Genomic DNA, 18,215 nt, shown 5'->3' with positions numbered 1-18,215 from the left:
AAGCAACGCGATTGGTCTCCTAATAAATTTTTGTACTACACTCTAATATGTAGCCGTCATTTATAACCCGAGTATTTTATAGATTATAAGTAGTGGTGGCTGAAGACTACCCGTCACGGTTGGCAACGTGGCAATTAGTATTACTAAACGGGAGTGCGCTGCATCCGAACAGTCAACAAATGAGTCTATCAGTAACAATGCTGCCTCGCGATCACTGCCTTGTGCAACGCTAACATTACGCCCCGAAGCTGAATGGGAACCCATGGGCACCACACAGGCCTTCGGCTCTACTCTGCTCGCTACCAAATTAAGAGGTCAGAGGGAAGAAGAAAGAAACAGAGTTGAGCAGCCGGATAGTAAGGCTACAACAATCCGTCCACGAATACCCAAACAAGCTCAAGCAACTGACCACAGGTCGCATTTTTTAGGCCTGTCACCTTGGCTCAAGTTGAGAGTCGGCATTAAACTTCAGACTTTAACAGCGCCTGTTCAAAACATAGACAATCATTGCTGGAATCGCGTCCCATATAGTGCTGTTCTTGTTTATTTCACGATGATTTCATTAAGCTCTCGAATGGTGAAATCACCTGCCATAGTTCCTCATTTTCCGTCACTTGCTTTTTCTCGGTGGCAACACGTATAATGCTTTGCGAAGGAAACGGATGATGACCTATATCCCTGGAAGCAGTCTAGTGGCATTTTGTGTTATTCAGTGCATGAACTACATGCTTGCGCATCAAGTGCTACGCCACTAGAGAGTTGCAGGCATCGGGAAACATTGGGCCCCCAAGCTTTTAATATTAGCTCCTGGCAAAGGCTTTTTCCAAAAATTGACTTTCAGTTAGCCAAAAAGTAACTCTCAGTAAACCTAACGCCACGGCGACAAAACGATCTTCTGTGGATTACTGGCATCAGCTGTCTGGTATCGGCCTAGCAGACGACGCGCGAGCGCCTCGATCAAGTAGTCGCCAACGACATATGCCTTTGAAATGAGCTACGTGTCCAAAACAACAAGTGTTTCACGATTCTCGTTTCCAAGTTTCTTTTACATTTTAAACAATGCAAACAGAGCCTAAAACCGAGCCGTATAGCAGCTTCGACGACGTGGCGGCATTTATACTCCAGTTGCGGCGCCTGGCGTCGAAACGCCTCACTAGCACAGACGGCCGCTTCCCATTGAAATCCCACGGCCACTGGATGACAGAGCCCACGTGTATGGCCCGCCGCGTGCTCCGAAACCGGCGTGACAGGTCTCGTTCCCGAACTGCGCCACCGGGGGGGGGGGGGGGGGGGGGCAGTTTTCGCTAACGCCCACGGATTGGATTGGATAAACTTTTATTTGGTCCTCCAAAACACAGATCACTGTGTTGCGGGCAGCTCCCACGTGGGGACTGAGATGCCAAGCTCCTCAGCCGCCTCGCGGGCTTGGTGGACAGCCCAGAGATGATCTGCCAAGGACGAGCTGCGGATTGCTGCCTCCCATCTGGCAGAGGTGATGTGCGATAAATGAGCGAATTTGGTGCACTGCCAGAGCATGTGTTCTAATGAAGCTATTTCCCCACAATGTGGACAAAGATTACTTGGGTATAGGTCAGGGTACATGATGTGTAACATTTTCAAAGTAGGGTACATCCGCGTTTGCAAAAGCCTTAATGTAAGTGCTTGGGGCCGGGTTAGATTTTTGTGAGGTGGAGGGAAAATCCTTCTAGACAGGTAGAAATGTTTAGTGAGCTCGTTATATGTTGTAAGAATTTCCCGGTTATCCCCTTCACCGGTAGAACGCATCCCCGGGGAGGCGCGGTTGGAGAGTTCTCGCGCCGCCTCGTGTGCTGCTTCGTTGTGATTGGGAGGGGAATCGTTGATTTGTCCAAGGTGAGCTGGGAACCAACTCAGAAGATGATGTGTTATGTTCTTGCCTTGCAGTATTTTCAGCGTTTGTTCACAGACCGTCCCCTTGGCGAACGCCCGTAGTGCTGCCATGGAATCACTGTAGACGACTTCAATGTTATCCATCTTGAGTGCTAAGGCGATGGCCACTTGTTCCGCAATGATTGGGTCTTTCGTCCTGACCGTCGCTGAGTTGACGACATGGCCAGCCCCATCGACTACCACTGCCACAAACGCTTTCCCATTGGCGTAGGAAGCCGCGTCAACAAATACGACCCCTCGTTCCTCGTTTGAGACTTGACGAAGTATAGTCCTGGCCCTCGCTACATCATCCAAACGCTCATTCATACTCGAACGCCCACGGAATCGCATACAATTGAGCGAGTGTATATGTGTGCGCCCGTGAAATCTTTAAATATCCGTCTAGCGAGTGCCCGTTAAGTAATTACCGATCTTGCTTTTACATAGCTGTAGCCTTTGCAAATTTTTGGTATTGTCTTGCCCGATATGCATAAAGCCTTGCACAATGATCAGGTTTCGCGGAAGTAAGAATTGTGAGGTCATTTTACTCGGATCCTACAAGAGCACAACCTGATCTGGAAGAGCTAACCTTTCCTAATGCATCGAAATTCATTATAGTAAATGTGAGTATGTCGCTTCAGAAAACGTTGCTTCAAATTTAATCATTTCGTTTAGAATAAGCAACCTCGGCAATTGCAGTTGCCACTGTTCATTTAACACAAAATAAGATAGACATTTTACTTCCTCCAAACACGTCTATAGTATCAATACAATACAGCATCAGATGCAACAACCACGAAATATACTTAACATGTGTGTGATCTCATAACAGTGAACACGAGCCTCTTTGAAATTGCTGTGACTGTAACTTGAGTGCTGGCACTTGAGCAAGCAGTTGTGAAGTGAATAATATGAAAACTGTGAGACGAAGATAGCGACGAAATGCTGGAAAATGCGAACACAACTGTTTGTGTTCCTGCGCTTTTGAATGTTTCTGTCTATTTTCGTCACGACGTTCTTAATGATAATGCAACTTATTCGACCTTACATTCAACAGTGAACAGATAATCGGAACAAATTGCGTTAAAATATTTTATTTATTCTCAATATAGGGCTGATCCTGGCATTTTTAAATCTTTTACTTCTTTACACATTTGCGTAATAAACCAGTTGAAAATTGCTTCACAGCTTGGTAGGCGATAATTTTTCTGGAAGAATATCCGAGTGAGTGCATATTAGTTATATATGCACACACTATAATATATATATATATATATATATATATATATATATATATATATATATATATATATATATATATATATATATATATAAACTTCGAGAATAGTGCAGTATAGGAAACAAAACAATAAAATATTTATTTAATCCTAACAGTTTTGGCTGGCAGACCAGCCTTCTTCGGAGGATCTAAGTGAAATGGTACAAGTTCCCGTAGCAGAGGGTCACCCTCACAGTTTGAAGGGTCTTGAAACTGTGAGGGTGACCCTCTGCTACGGGAACTTGTACCATTTCACTTAGATCCTCCGAAGAAAGCTGGTCTGCCAGCCAAAACTGTTAGGATTAAATAAATATTTTATTTTGTTTCCTATACTGCACTAATATATATATATATATATATATATATATATATATATATATATATAGGTTCTGCCTAGTATGAACTATCGAGAAATTTGAAAAACACTTCTAATTATCCATACTTTCGCAGCCTCTGCAATAAAGTTACGAGGAGAGCGTCACCATGTTTGTAGAAATCACTTTTATCCAGCGTTTGAAGCTGAATTACTTTCCATGAATAACATAAAAATATTCAAATTATGTTTCTTTCATAGTTTTCCTCATATAAAAACTGAACGTATATTGCCAAGTGTCCTAAAATTTTGTTGTCAAGCATTGTGGCTGAAGAAACGCGAATGTGCTGAATAAACGTCACAAAAATCGCCATACTTTAGTTTAACACATCTTCATAAATAGAACAACGACTTCGTCACGCATTCAGTGTCATATAATTCAGCTACATGCATTGCAGATTTTTCTTGCAGCCTCAAAGCAAGAAGCTGGTTCTGGAAAAAAAAAGTCAGGTGCTGGGCACGCACACGAAAATTCAATTCAAGATAGTGCCTACGTACTCTACTAAATACGCGATATGACATCACTGCGATAGATGAGATTAAAAAAAAAAACACTGATTAGAACAACTGAGTGGGTCACTTTTGTGACAACGCCCCGCCGTGGTGGTCTAGTGGCTAAGGTACTCGGCTGCTGACCCGCAGGTCGTGGGTTCAAATCCCGGCTGCGGCGGCTGCATTTGCGATGGAGGCGGAAATGTTGTAGGCCCGTGTGCCCAGATTTGGGTGCACGTTAAGAACCCCAGGTGGTCGAAATCTCCGGAGCCCTCCACTACGGCCTCTCTCATAATCATATCGTGGTTTTGGAACGTTAAGCCCCACATACCAATCATCAATCACCTTTGTGACAACGACGAGCTAATTTGCTGCAGCTGATGCCCCGAGGGAGCCGCCGCCACTCGTTTCCCGTCCCTCCTGTCCCCGCGCTGTCGAGCTGCAGCGGCCGCAACTGAAATTACGGCGGACACGCGCTCTCCCATTGAAAGCCACTCGACCAACACCCTCTAGACTGGCTAGTCTAGAGGGTGTTGACTCGACGCGGTAATCCGTACCGTGCGCTTTTTCATCTAGCGGCCGTACAAGAACAGTCGGCGGCGGCGCGCCGACACCTCGGCGTACATCTCTACCATGGTTGCGCAGCAAACTGGGCAAGAGAGTCGGGCTGTGCGCTACTCAAAACTGCGTCGACAGGTGGCGCAGTGTGTCCCCAAAACTTCAGCTCCACCGGGCGAGGAGGATCGGACTGGCAACCAGCGCTTTTTTCCTTTCTGATGCGAGCCGACGACGCGGTGTGCATGAACATCGGGCGCGTATAGCTCGGCAAGTTCACTCCTGATACACTCGTACTCATTTGAGAGTGAATGGAAGTGAGCGTGAGTGCTGATGAGTGCGAGTAGAAGTGAGTGTGAACGTGAGAGAAAACTTAGTTATGAGTGTGAGTAGTCGTGAGTATGAATGTGCGTTCGTGTGTGTGCGTACCGCTACTGCGCAGCACGAGGCGCTCTCGGTTCCCACACATCCCCCCCCCCTCAAGAAGGTGGGCTGGGGACCACAGGTCGGCTCGCACAGTCCGGCTGCAGGGACCCTAAAGCGGGGCGAGAAAAACAACAACAAACAATATTTCCTGCTCGCCACCAAGGAAAGTAATTGTTTCTTGCACCAAATAACAAGGCTGAGCATTACAGCCGTGTATAGTCGGGAAGAAAAAAAACACCAAGGAAAGAAATGCGCCATTTTCCCAAGCCCCTTTTTGCTACGTTACCGCGAACGCAGATTGTGCCACTTGCTCGCTGGTCTTGGTGACTGGGTGGGCAAGCTCTCGTGAGGAATGTCTGGATCTGCAGCTTAGTCATGAAATCTGTCAACATGTACGAAAGCTTGGATTTTTACTTTATTCTATAAACCCGTCCCACTTGTTCAATAGGGAAACAGAAAACCTTTCGAAGTGTCACTGAGGGGGTGTGGGCGTTTTAACGGCAAATCACCAAGCTCAAAATTAATATTTTTCCGACGCTTATCATATTCCACGAGTGTTGAAGATTGAGCGAGTTGGTTCGTCGTACTTGAACTGGTATAGCGCATTATGGGGAAGAAGAAACGGCTGAGCAGACCGACACAAGAGGACAGAGCGCTCTGTCCTCTTGTGTCGGTCTGCTCAGCCGTTTCTTCTTCCCCATAATGCGCTATACCAGTTCAAGCTTATCATATTGTCCAGCCGGTTATATCCGGAGTGCATCCAGGTGCTGTCTGGCTTGTTGTACCGTGTCGGTCAGCCGGGGCCTCAGGTCATCTTCAAAATTTGCATAATATATCCCAGTAGTGAATGCACGTTTCAGAGCATTGTCCTGCCAAAAACGCAATTTTTCGCCCAGGTTAAGTAGCGCAGGAGTGAAACCCGTTGACCGATTCTCTGCCGTTCGAGTTGTAAACGCTATCTTTGCCAGTTTCAGATCCCAGTCCTCGTGCCGCTCAGTATGGATGACAAGCATAGATTTAAGGTTTCAGTTTACCCTTTCTGTGATGTTGGCTAGCGGGTGATAAACAGATGTGCACTTGTGACGAATTCCCAGGGCGTCACAGGAATCCGTGGACACCTTGCTGGTGAAGTACAGTACTCACAGATTGAAATAGGACACTCGGAACGCGTGGCCGTGGGCAGAGATAGCGCAGATCGGGAGTGCTCGTGGAACCATGGAGTTGCATTGTGGCATAGAGTGAGGGGGAGAACACCTTCAAGGCGGGACTACTCCTTTCGGTCGCGTAAGAGTTGGCATTTGGTTCACAAAAGGCACACTGCCAGCCTGACACTGTTAGGTTAGCATGACAGAAATAGATCGCCGGTGCACACTACTCACACTGTGGCGCGAGTAAACGACGCTCTCGTTCTGCGCCTTGCGGTGATGCTGCACCTAGGCTCCGCAAGTAAAAAAAAAAAAAACATGACTCGGCTAAGAGATCGCACCTTCCGTGCGTTCGCAGACATGATAAGAACATCTGTAGAAAAGTATACAGTGAGTTTATTTCGAGCTTTCTGTCGCGATGAAAAGAGAAAAAGCAGCCACAGGGCTTGCGACATTGAAACAGTGTATTAGAGATAGTATCCTTGCGACAACCTGTGGGCTACCAGCGATGAATGGCAGAAGCTGGCATGGTTATCCGTGGCCGGTAGCCATTTATGAAAGTTTTCCATGCAGTATGGCGGCTGCACTGTCTGCTCGGGACGAAACAACAAACTTTTAAGAGATTGTTTTATTGTTACACGAAGACAGGCCTGTGACAGTTTTTTTTTTTGTGTGTGTCTGAGAGAAACCACGTAATCAACTTCTATGCTTTTGTGCAGGTGTTTATGTTTATCGTGTTTGCAAATGCCTGTAAGGCGGAATCTCTTAGCCGAATTGTGTTTCTTACTTTCATAGAATGCGTACCGCATCACAGAAAAGGCGCAGAACGCGAGCCATTTCTGTCGGCATGCAAAAGCGCGCTAGCATAGCAGCGCCACGCTGGTAGTGCGCGCCTGGGTAACTACAGGCCGACTCGCTGGCGACCGGAAGCAGCGATACTGCTCTGCAGATGTTCTCGCCTTCGCTGTGCACCACAATGGAACTCCATGGTTCCACGAGAACTCACGAGCTGCGCTATCTGTGCCGGTGGCCACACGTTCCGAGTGTCCTATTTCAATCCGTGAGTACTGTACGTTGCGTTGTCCGTGATGAGCTAGGCAGGGAATCCAAGCCTGGGGAAGGTTTCGAGAAGGCAGTCCCATACTTTCTGCGAAGTCAGCTAAAGGAAATAATTTGACCCATTTCGTGAAATGGTCAGTCAGAACAACCAGGTACTGGTTTCGCCACTGACTCATGGGGAATGAACCCATTACGTAACATGCTATTATTTGCCAAAGGGACGTGATGTCAACTGATTGCATTGAACCAAGCGGTAAACCACCTCGTGGTTTTGCCCTTTGACAAACTGAACAAGAACGCGCGTAGCGTAACACATCCGGCCCCAAGCACTTACATTAAGGCTTTTGCAAACGCGGATGTACCCTACTTTGAAAATGTTACACATCATGTACCCTGACCTATACCCAAGTAATCTTTGTCCACATTGTGGGGAAATAGCTTCATTAGAACACATGCTCTGGCAGTGCACCAAATTCGCTCATTTATCGCACATCACCTCTGCCAGATGGGAGGCTGCAATCCGCAGCTCGTCCTTGGCAGATCAGCTCTGGGCTGTCCACCAAGCCCGCGAGGCGGCTGAGGAGCTTGGCATCTCAGTCCCCACGTGGGAGCTGCCCGCAGCACAGTGATCTGTGTTTTGGAGGACCAAATAAAAGTTTATCCAATCCAAGTTACTATACGACACAGCTTCTCATAAGATTTCTGCCCTAAAGAGTCACCAGATAAAGCATGGTAACGGTAGTACGCTATAAAGAATTTGTGAAGTTTGTGAGGAATAATAACTCGGAATGGCGATTCTGCATTACTATCGTCAACCTGAATAAAATACCGGTACAAAAGGCCTCCTTCTCCAAGCAGGTAGCAGTCGGTCTTCTTGTCGCTTCCTGTGTCAGGTGGATCACGAGCTGCAAGCTTTCTTCACACTTTACGACAGAAACCATCACTCTGCTGCGCTGCAAGAAGCTCTTGTTTAGTCACCAAAGTACCCCAATGGAAACGCATGGTTTGAGGTGGCGTTTTGACCGCGCACACTGTTTTCGGCTCTACCTAGGGTTTCACAGACAACGGCGCACGGGAAAGTGTGTCAGCAGCTGTGTTAGTGCTACCCTTCTATAGCACTCAATTACATAATCACAGCGTTGCAACGTAAGCGCACACTGGACCAATCGTCCCGAGGGGTTACGTAGCCATTTAAGCCAAGACAGGGCTCGATGATCAGTCTGAATAACAAAGCGAGTCTCAGCCAAACACATGTCAAACTTCTTTAACGCAAAAATGATGGCCAGACATTCTTTCTCGGCTACCGAGCAGTTGCATTCTGTAACGGCCATAGTGTGGCTTGTGAAAGCAAAGGGCCTCAGAGTGCCGGCGCACTCCTTTAAAAGTGCTGCGCAAAGGCGATAATCACTAGCATCGGTCTGAAACGAAACGGTTTGTTAAGATATGGCAGCTGAAAGGAGTCATTGCTGTTAATTGCTCTGAAAAAAGTGTCGAAAGCTGCTTGTTGCTCACTGCTCCAGAGCCGTTTAACGCCTTTCTTCAGCAGCTGTGTTAGCGGTCGAGCGATGTCAGCACACTGTGCAACGAAATCACGATAATAAAAAGCTATCATTCCCAAAAACTTTTACAGACTCTTACGCTTATTTCACATGCGAGTGACTGAGTGGCGGCGGTCGTGGGGATGAGCGGCAGCTGGACGCGCGCTCGTTTTTTTTTACATGCGCTGCTCTGGCAGGCAGTGTTGCCCGCGGAAGGCACCAGTTAACTGCGCTTGTCAGTGGTATCCAAAAGCCACGCTTTGCTCGAAGTATCGTTCCTTTGGCACCCTTGCGCTGCGAGATTCATCATCAACACCGCTCGACTCTGACGTGTCTGTACACTGATTGAACTATGTGTATCGTGAAGTTTATCACAAAGAAACAGCGTTTTCAGTGGTTTTAGGGGTGAAGCTCCTTAATGCGTGGGTCATGCGTCTGCTGTATGTAGTAGACACATCTTGTTTTAGTTCTTAGAATGTCCCCTGGACGGCGGTACTTGTATATGATGAATATATGATAAAAATATTTGAGATGATGGTACTTGGAGTGTTCACTAGATGGACGGATGGACGAGGCCAGTGGATGATTATTCGCGATTTATTGATAAAACCCTTCGAAGCTTCACCCCACTCATCATCATTCACTCCGTGAATATGCTCCGATTTTTAAAAATTTTGTTACGGCTCTTTAACGTATGGTTGTTGTTGCGCACTCATATAACTGGCCATGGAGAAGCAAAATAAATAGCTTGCTGGTATGGTTTTGTAGACAGCTGTTCCAGCTAGACCAAGGCTTAAGAACTGCGAGCGTGCTTTGCGCAACACTTACCGTGTTTCTCTGATTCATTGCTCTTGATATCAGCGATTAAACTTTGGAACGTGGAACGCAGTTTTCGTCAGCCTAGTATATACACCTCGCAAAATGAATACCTATATGTTTGTACCTGTTCGCTCGAGACACAGTAAAAGTTTATATAAAAAAGTCTCAGTTGGAAGCTTCGGCCGTGTTTGTGGTCGCTCTGTGGCATGTGTTACTCTAGGCATGCCTCTAGGCCGTTCTAAATAGTGAGCCTCCTAGGTTTTTCAATGATTTAGCAATCCAACCTAGGCAGAGTTTCGTCCATAAATGCTGTGGTGGTGATCAGGAAAGCCGAAGTATCATGTCATTTCACACAACACGCCTTTGCTGCCGGAACACAGTGACATTCAATTGTTAGCCTCCAGCAGTGCATGCCCCGGCGCGGTAGTTTAGTGGCTACGGTACTCGGCTGCTGAACCGCAGGTCACGGGACCGGCTGCGGCGGCTGCATTTTCGATGGAGGTGAAAATACTGAGGCCCGTGTGCTCAGATTTGGGTGCACGTTAAAGAACACTAGGTGGTTGAAATTTCCGGTGCCCTCCACTACGGCGTCTCTCTTTGGTGGTTTTGGGACGTTAAACCCCACACATCAATCAATCAGACAGTGCGTTTTGGGTTCATTCCTCTAGGCATGTGTTACTGCACTGGTGCCTGAAATCCACAGCTGTGCTTAGTTATGTGCGCAGTGTATGGTGTGCTTGCTACCGAACATATATTTGCTCCGCCAGCCGAGCATTCCGGCACTGAGTTTCACGGAGAGACACTAGCCAGTACTGCAGGACCTGTGGACAGCCTGCAAGCTTGAGCGCTGTGCTCGCGCGAAAAGCGCCACAGGGTACGCGGACAAGCCAGCCCAAGTTTTAGTGAAAGATATAGGTGTTGTTTCATCGACTTCTTTAAAGATCTTGGCAATTTCTTCCCAAAATATGATCTTCTGATGCTCATTGCGGAACTACTTCATCTTGAAGTCCCAAAATAGACGACGTTTCACTATTTCTGCAATGAGCAACTCGTTAAAGGCAGCACGAGACATTTCTGAGCCGGAGAGTAAACCGATGTCGCCGATGTCGTCTGCTACTGAGTTGGAGTGAGTTTCCCGCAGCACGCGCGCTGACTCCACCTCTGGCATCACGTGTCAGCCACGTCACTGGACGCTCTGCCGCGAGCGAAACTGTGGGAACCTGTTTTGGTCTTGCGCGGCGGCTGCTGCTTCGCTCTTGGGGCAAACGGACTTTCGGGGCAGCGGAAAATCTGCAATTGCGCAGAGATTATCTGGATTGGGTTTTACTACACCATTGTCAACGACAAAACTAAGCAAGTTTACATTTGTAGTCGCGAGCTGCAATTTTCCCGGATGAACTGTTAGACCAGCTGCTGACATGCGCTGTAGCACCGTATGCAAGTGTTCGAGATGCTCTTCAAACGTGCGCGAAAGCACCGTCACATCACCAAGATACCAAAGTGCTTAACTAAACTTTGCATCACCCAACGCCATATCCAGCATGCCTGGATAGGAACTCGGATTGTTGGAAAAACCAAGAGACATACGCACAAACTTAAACAAGCCTGTATGACCAAGCGCGTAGGTTATGCACAATATTGCTGGCATGATAAGAATCTCTCACCGTGACCGCGTTGATCTTGCAGTAATCCACAAAAAGGCGTGTCGTACCGTCTTTCTTTGGTGCCAGTACCACTGGGAAGGCCCATGGACTTTCCGAGGGTCGCACAACTCCGGGGTCGAGCACCTCGTCCAGAGTTTTATCGAGAAGGGCTTGCTTGTGCTGGCTCAGCGGTCTCGGGTTACAACGCCAAGGCTGGGCGTCACCAGTGTTGATGCCATGAACTATAGGACGTTGGTCCTCCCGGGACGTTCTGTGAACATTCCCGAGAACAGTGTTAGCACGCCATCCAGTTGCTTCCGCTGGTGTTCTGTGCCCGTGAACATCCTGAGGGACTGCACGACGGCTGACGGCAGCGTGGTTTGCATGACTCCCACCTCTTCCGTGCTTCCTGGTATCGGCATGGGGTCTCTAGTCTCCAAAGGCGTTGTCTCGAACTGTCCGTGAAGGTGGCAGACTCTTGCCGCAAAGCCGAGCGTGAACCACTCGTCTGCAAGAAAATCTCGGTCGAGAAGCACTGGCAATGATAGACCAGGCAAACAAACAAATCGCTGGCGCTTCGTTTTCCCATTAAAGCTTATCCGCAATCGAACACAAGCTTCAGCGTTTGATACGTGGTTTGATGCCATTCTCAAATAAACATTTGCGTTACGAAGTTTCAGCTGTTTAGCTTTGCACTGTTGCAGCAACGCGTCACCGATTAAAGAGATTCCCGAGTCAGTATCAAGAAGGGCTCGTACGATAATTCCCAATGCTTTTATGTTCATAGTGGTTTCTGGCGACAGCACCTGTGCTCTGCGGCAAACAGTGGGAACGATGACTTACTCACCAGCTTATTGTTTCTCGTCTGCACGTACTGGGCAGCGTTCCACAATCCTGGCATTGATGGTTGTAATCTGTGACACACTGCCAGTTTTTAGTGTCGCCGGCCGTAGCAGTTTCCCGAATGACCTGTAATAGCGCTTTATATACGGCGCGCCAAGCAGTGCCGCCTCAGGGGACCAGTTTGACCGCACTGGTAGCATACGACTTCTTCGTGTCTGCGTTGGCCAGTGAGCCTATCACTGAAATCATGCCTGTTGGTGGAGTGGCTCCCGGAGAACCCACTACAGGAGCGCCTGTCGCAGTCGGCTTGTGCAAGACTTGTGAACCGGGCGTATCGGTACTGGGGGTCTGGTCTTTGGCTCGAGTAAGGAGCGAAAGCTCTGCACTATGAGGCTGCTCCGTGAGCACTTCTTCCCAGGAACAGCTACCCCAGATGCGGTATTGAATGGGACCCCGTGCCACCCTTGCTCATACGCGAAGGAATCCAGGGTGCGGGAGGAGACAGCCGTGACTGCGCCTGGGCTCTTCAAGTCGCATGAGGAACTGGAAACGAGGGCATGCCAAGCCAGTGACGGCTCCACTTGAGCAGACAGAGGCGATAGCGGTGGCACGCAAGTGCTCTCAGCTAACAGGGCACTTTGTACACCGTGGGCCTCCCGTGTGAGATGCGCAAGGGTTTCGAATGTGCGCCCGTAAAGAAATGGCCTGAATCTGGGATGACTCTATCGAATGACCCGAGTGACTAGGTCCCTTGCCGAGGCAGTCGGTGCAGCTCGGCGATGCAATTATTGCATCGTCCAGACGTACTAGAGCAAACTATCGTCCGGATGCTGGGTTTTCAATTTGAGCTCACGCTGGACTCGCTGCTCGTACCCAGGGGGCGAAAATTTCTCTCGAAAGCACTTTTAAAAATCTGCCCATGTGATGAAAAGCAATCGTAGCCTTGACTATCGTCCTGTGGCATACCGTAAAGCCAACTGCAGGATTCGACCAATCGCGTACGCTTCCGAGGCACCAGTAGCTCTGGTTTAGGTGTATACTTCGTCTAGGAAGTCAGATACTGATTTGGGGTCTTCGTAGCCCATATACGTGGGCAGCTCGACGTGCAGTCGGAGCTGTGGCTCATTTACCCTCTGTGGCTCCACGACCAGACTGCGTACCCGGTCTATGACCGTGTTGCACAACTCATCGACACGCTGAAATGTGTCCAGCTGCTCTGCCAGCAGCTGTTCCGCCGAGTGGAGAGATGAATCCTCCTTGTCGCCGGTTGGCAAGATCCTCCCGCAACGGAGCTGCTTTTTGTCTGCCTCTGCCATGGGGAGAAAACAAATACCACGCAATAAAAACACACGCACAAAAAAGTCCCTGCAGACGAAAGCTTGTCAACCAAAACCAAAGTCTTACGGGTGGGAGCGAAAACCACGTTGGGCGCCAACGGTGGACATCGGGCTTGCTGCGTCCCGTGCGTATACGTAGAACAAGGACGACAAGGGCTTCACGTAAAAAAAACATATAATTTATTTAACTAGACACGATATACGACAGGATCTTCCAGGGATAAGACAGCTACGCAGCGACCCTGAGTCCAGACAGCAGCAAAAAGTAATTTTTTCCACGTACAAAAAAAAAAACCGTAGAATTCCCTACCGGGCAGTAGCCACTAAGAGACTTCATTGATGCCACTATTAACCACTCGGAACTCATGTAAATTCTTGTTTGTAGTATTGCCACGTTCGAAATAGCAATTAGCCGGCCGTACGCGCTCGAGTGCCAGCGGGCGATGACGACAAAAAAGGCGCGCACCAGCCGAGCATCGCGCTAGAATGTGCAGGACGTGGCCTCAGGTTTAGGAGCGGTCGCGATGTTGTGAGGCACTCGGCCGGAGCGAATCTCGGAGGACAATACTGATTATTCTAAAGCATACTTAGTGCAGGCATTAAAAGTTTCAAATTGAATTTAAACAGCTCGTGCCTTTAAAAAACGACACCAGCAACAGCTTCTGACACATGTATTGCATGGGTGCCCCTACGCACCCTGTGGAACGGCAAGCAAATGAAATAAGAGGCCTCTGGTTGGAAAACACCACCCAACTTTGTCGACCGCCCTTAAGGCGATGCCGCGTTTCATCGTGACCAATGAAAAGCAGTGCACTAAGCCGTGGATTCGACTTTTCACACCCCTTGGCTCATTAAAAAGGGGATGTCGCCAGAGCTCGGAAAGATCCAGAGTTTTGACAAGCTCGGGCGACTTTCATGGCGCCGCTGTTTGGTATCTGGACGTACAACAACAACAGTAGCGTGTCTCTTCACTGTAAAACGAACATGAAGGACAGACGGTAACACGAAAATAATGGCATTCATGACATCTACCGCATGCTTTTTACATCACACGCTCATGGTACGCTCATGGTTGTTTAGCTAGCAATCGTTATTGCGGGACGTAGCTGTATGACGAACATAAATGAGAGGTGGGTACAAGAAACATTTTCTTGTTGTAACGTGTCATTCATGTTCATCGTTCAGTAACGTCCCGCCCCACCAATTTTGGTTTATATCAAAATGGCGAACCGGCCGCGAATGCACCATAAGCACGGCATGCAAACCATGGCTTACATGACATGCATGTCAAATTTTTCTGTAACAACCTGTCATTTATGTCCGTCATACAGTCACCTCCTGCATTGCCAATGTTGTCGAGGAATAGCGAACCGGCCGCGAGCCCACCAAGGTAGTGGCACGCAAGTCACGCCAGCACTGACGTGCAGGTCACTAGTCTCATGGTAGGACTTGTCAGTTGTGTTCGTCGTGCCTCACGCATTACCGATTTTGGTGAATATCAAGCCAGCCAACCAGCTGTGAGCACACCATTTGCGCCATAACTATTAATTTATTTATTTAACAATACTGTAGGCCTTTGTACAGGCCCATACAGGAAGTGGTTAGAAAAATATAGCTGGGCATGTCAATAACAAAAAAAACAGAGAATGCTTCAATAATAGATCAACATCGCCCAAAAGAAAATTTCAAAAGTGGCATCACACATCAAAAAGCACCATGCGTTTACACAAGCTCCTGAAAACATATACCTTATGGATTACATGCCTATGTGCACTATGTACACAATGCAATTCAAATTTGTAAAAACCCTAACTTTCACCTGTTTTCACTTGAATGTTCGTTCCCTCAGAAACAAGGAGGATGAATTATCAGTTTTCTTAGATGAATAGGTTAAACTACTGATGTTTTGAACCGTGGTGGTTATCAAAGCTTTTTACTTATTAGGGAACATAAGCAAGATAGGGGTTTAGCAATTCTCGTGAAGCGTGAGTTACAACGTGAAATTGATGCCAAGTTTTTAAGTGTGAATACACTTTATAAGCGACCCCAAACCATCCACCGCCGTCGGCGGCGTCCGCAGTCTTCTTTCTATCTTTAAAAGAAAGAGGACTTGGCGGGCCGCAGCGCGACGCTCTACCCAATAAGCCACGGGCGCGACGCTGATATCGGTGTCAGTAACGCGCCTTATACCCCCTCCCCCTTCGCTCGCTCCTCCGCTCTCCTCGCTCACTGCAGCTGCGCGCGCACCCCTCTCTCTCGCGCGCCCGCCTTCTCTCTCAGTCTCTCGTCGAGAACGGGTCGTGAGGGGGAGTAAAGTTAAAACCGGTTGGCATTCACTAGTGAGTTAACGTAAACTCCCCCGTGTGATCAAATTGCGATTCCCAGGAACCATTACACCATAAAGGCACCATAGTGTGATTAATAAATATATTAGTGCGAATTAATAAATACCCCTCATAGCATCACCCCGTGTATTCGCACTTAACCATGTTCACCCTCGGGGAAATGCGTGGGAGTTCTTTTCATTGTATCCCATGGACATAGAGTCTTTGACGCTATTATCCCGCGATTTTTTTTACAGCGAGAACTGCTATGAGATCACAACTCGGGTTACGTGCAGTTGTCCACCGCCGCCGCCGGTACCGTAACCACATTGCGCGAAATTAGAAAAAAGAAAACCCTAGCACCAATTACACAGTGGGGCTGGAACATGGGTCCGCTAGGTGCCATCCCAGTATTCTACCACTGAACTACGCCGGTGCTTGCGACTTGCTGTCATACTGGCCTTACGCAGGCTTGGTGTCGGGAAAGCAATCACGTTAATACGACTTCTAAAGCGTTTTAAAACAGCAAAAGAACAACCAGACGTCGCACAATGCGAATAGCGTAACGAGTGGGCCGTCCAATGCTCCGACCCATTACATAATATTGTTCTTGTTCCCCTATTATCTGTGGCGCATACGCACTTTAGCCATAATTCCTCATTGTCGTCAGGCCCCGCCGCGGTGGTCTAGTGGCTAAGGTACTCGGCTACTGACCCGCAGGTCGTGGGTTCGAATGCCGGCTGCGGCGGCTGCATTTCCAATCGAGGCGGAAATGTTGTAGGCCCATGTGCTCAGATTTGGGTGCACGTTAAAGAACCCCAGGTGGTCGAAATTTCCGGAGCCCTCCACTACGGCGTCTCTCATAATCATATGGTGGTTTTGGGACGTTAAACCCCACATATCAATCAATCATCATTGTCGTCAGCCATTGCATGAACAATTGGCACAAAATTCCTTTCAAGTGTTTAACTGATACCACGCCTCTCAGAAGAATGACGAAAAATAGCCTAGCGAATGCCGGCCTACTACCCCCCAAAATTATTATGAATGCCTTAGTAGGTATCAAGCAAGTGTGCTTGCAGTAGTTACCCAATGAGTGTTTAGAAAAGGCTCTGAAAGGCCGCTTTTCTAGCTTTCGCTGTAACTGTGCTGCGCCTTCCGCGCAGGCCTGGCGTTTTTTTCACTGTCGTGTATCGGCCACCAAAGGAACACATGCGAAATTTTATTTAATACCTTGAAAAGCTTTTCAATCATGTGAATTAAAAAAAACGAAACTAGTTCTTGGCGGAGACCTGAATATTGATATCTTAAAAGCAAGCCGCAATTCAGAAGCACCTTTTTCCGCAGTAGAGTCATCATGGTCAGGCCATCGTAACAGATACGGCAACGCGCGTTACATCCCACACAGACTCATCGACCTTTTCATTACAAATACAGAAAGCTTGACAACCGGTGTCCTCAATTGTTATACCAGCGACCACTTACCGATTTGTTTGTTTATCAGGGTTGAAGGTCAACTTACATACACGCGAATGAATGACGTAACGACGGTACGAAATATCGTACCAACAACTTTAAGTGCCTTCTACGCATGCCTTGAAAAAGAAACTTGAAGTGACGTTCAGCATTCTTTAACGGCTGGCGCTGTCTACAAGGTTTTCATTCTTGCTTTGAAACGTATATATTTCGAGCATTTTAAAGAAAATAATATTGCCAAAATGTAACAAAAGCCAGAAACCGTGGATCAAACGCGAGTGTCTATGCAGAATAAAAAAGAAAGCAAGATTGTTCTAAATATTTTTTAAAACCAGGTGGAAAAAAAATAGCGCAATAAGCTTAACACTTTTCAAAAAAAAAATGAAAACCGTTGTTTTCTGTATGATCAATTTAGCAAAAAGAAGTGTAAGGACAGTGCGCAGATGTGGGATAAGCTCTGCAGTTTGCTAAATCGCACACCGGTCTCGCCAGCAGTCACTGAGCTAACCCATCAAGGACATCATATTGAGAGGTTCGAGCTTGCTCACCAGTTTAATAATTTCTTAGAGATGTTGTGTCCGGTCCGCGAAGGTCAAGTAAGACAAATCATGCTATAAACAGGAACCCTTCGAGCATGTATCTCGAACCAACCAGTGAGGTCAAAATATGTGCTATATTTTACTCATTTGAAAACAGCTAAGCACGTGATATCGATGGCATAGAGACAATTCCGGTTAAACTCGGGATTAAACTATAGCACCAGTATTGGCTTATGTATATAACCAATCGATTACTTCAGGTTGCTTTTCAAAACTGATGCAAGTAGCTAAAGTGAGTATACTTTTTAAAAGTGGTCACAGAAATGGCATGGCCAACTATAGGCCAATTTTGATTCTGTCAATTTTTTTCAAGGGCTTGGAGGAGATAACTTATAAACGGCTAATGAAATTCTGCATAAAATATAATTTGAGTACTTCTTCACAATATGGCTTCCTACT

General features: G+C 47.4%; 1 long non-coding RNA gene across 1 annotated transcript in view; it reads right to left on the bottom strand.

The window, feature by feature from the left end:
- The window catches only part of LOC142777362 (uncharacterized), a 50,290-nt gene extending 38,558 nt beyond the window's left edge, over window positions 1–11,732 (bottom strand). The window contains exon 1 of the long non-coding RNA XR_012888051.1: window positions 11,259–11,732. This is a non-coding gene — a long non-coding RNA (uncharacterized LOC142777362). The remainder of the gene's footprint in view (window positions 1–11,258) is intronic.
- Window positions 11,733–18,215: the final 6,483 nt, after the last annotated feature.

The sequence above is a fragment of the Rhipicephalus microplus genome, chromosome X (genome assembly GCF_043290135.1).
Source record: "Rhipicephalus microplus isolate Deutch F79 chromosome X, USDA_Rmic, whole genome shotgun sequence".
NCBI lineage: Eukaryota > Metazoa > Arthropoda > Arachnida > Ixodida > Ixodidae > Rhipicephalus > Rhipicephalus microplus.
Note: the sequence above shows the minus strand (reverse complement) of the source record. Positions and strands in the feature narration are given on the sequence as shown.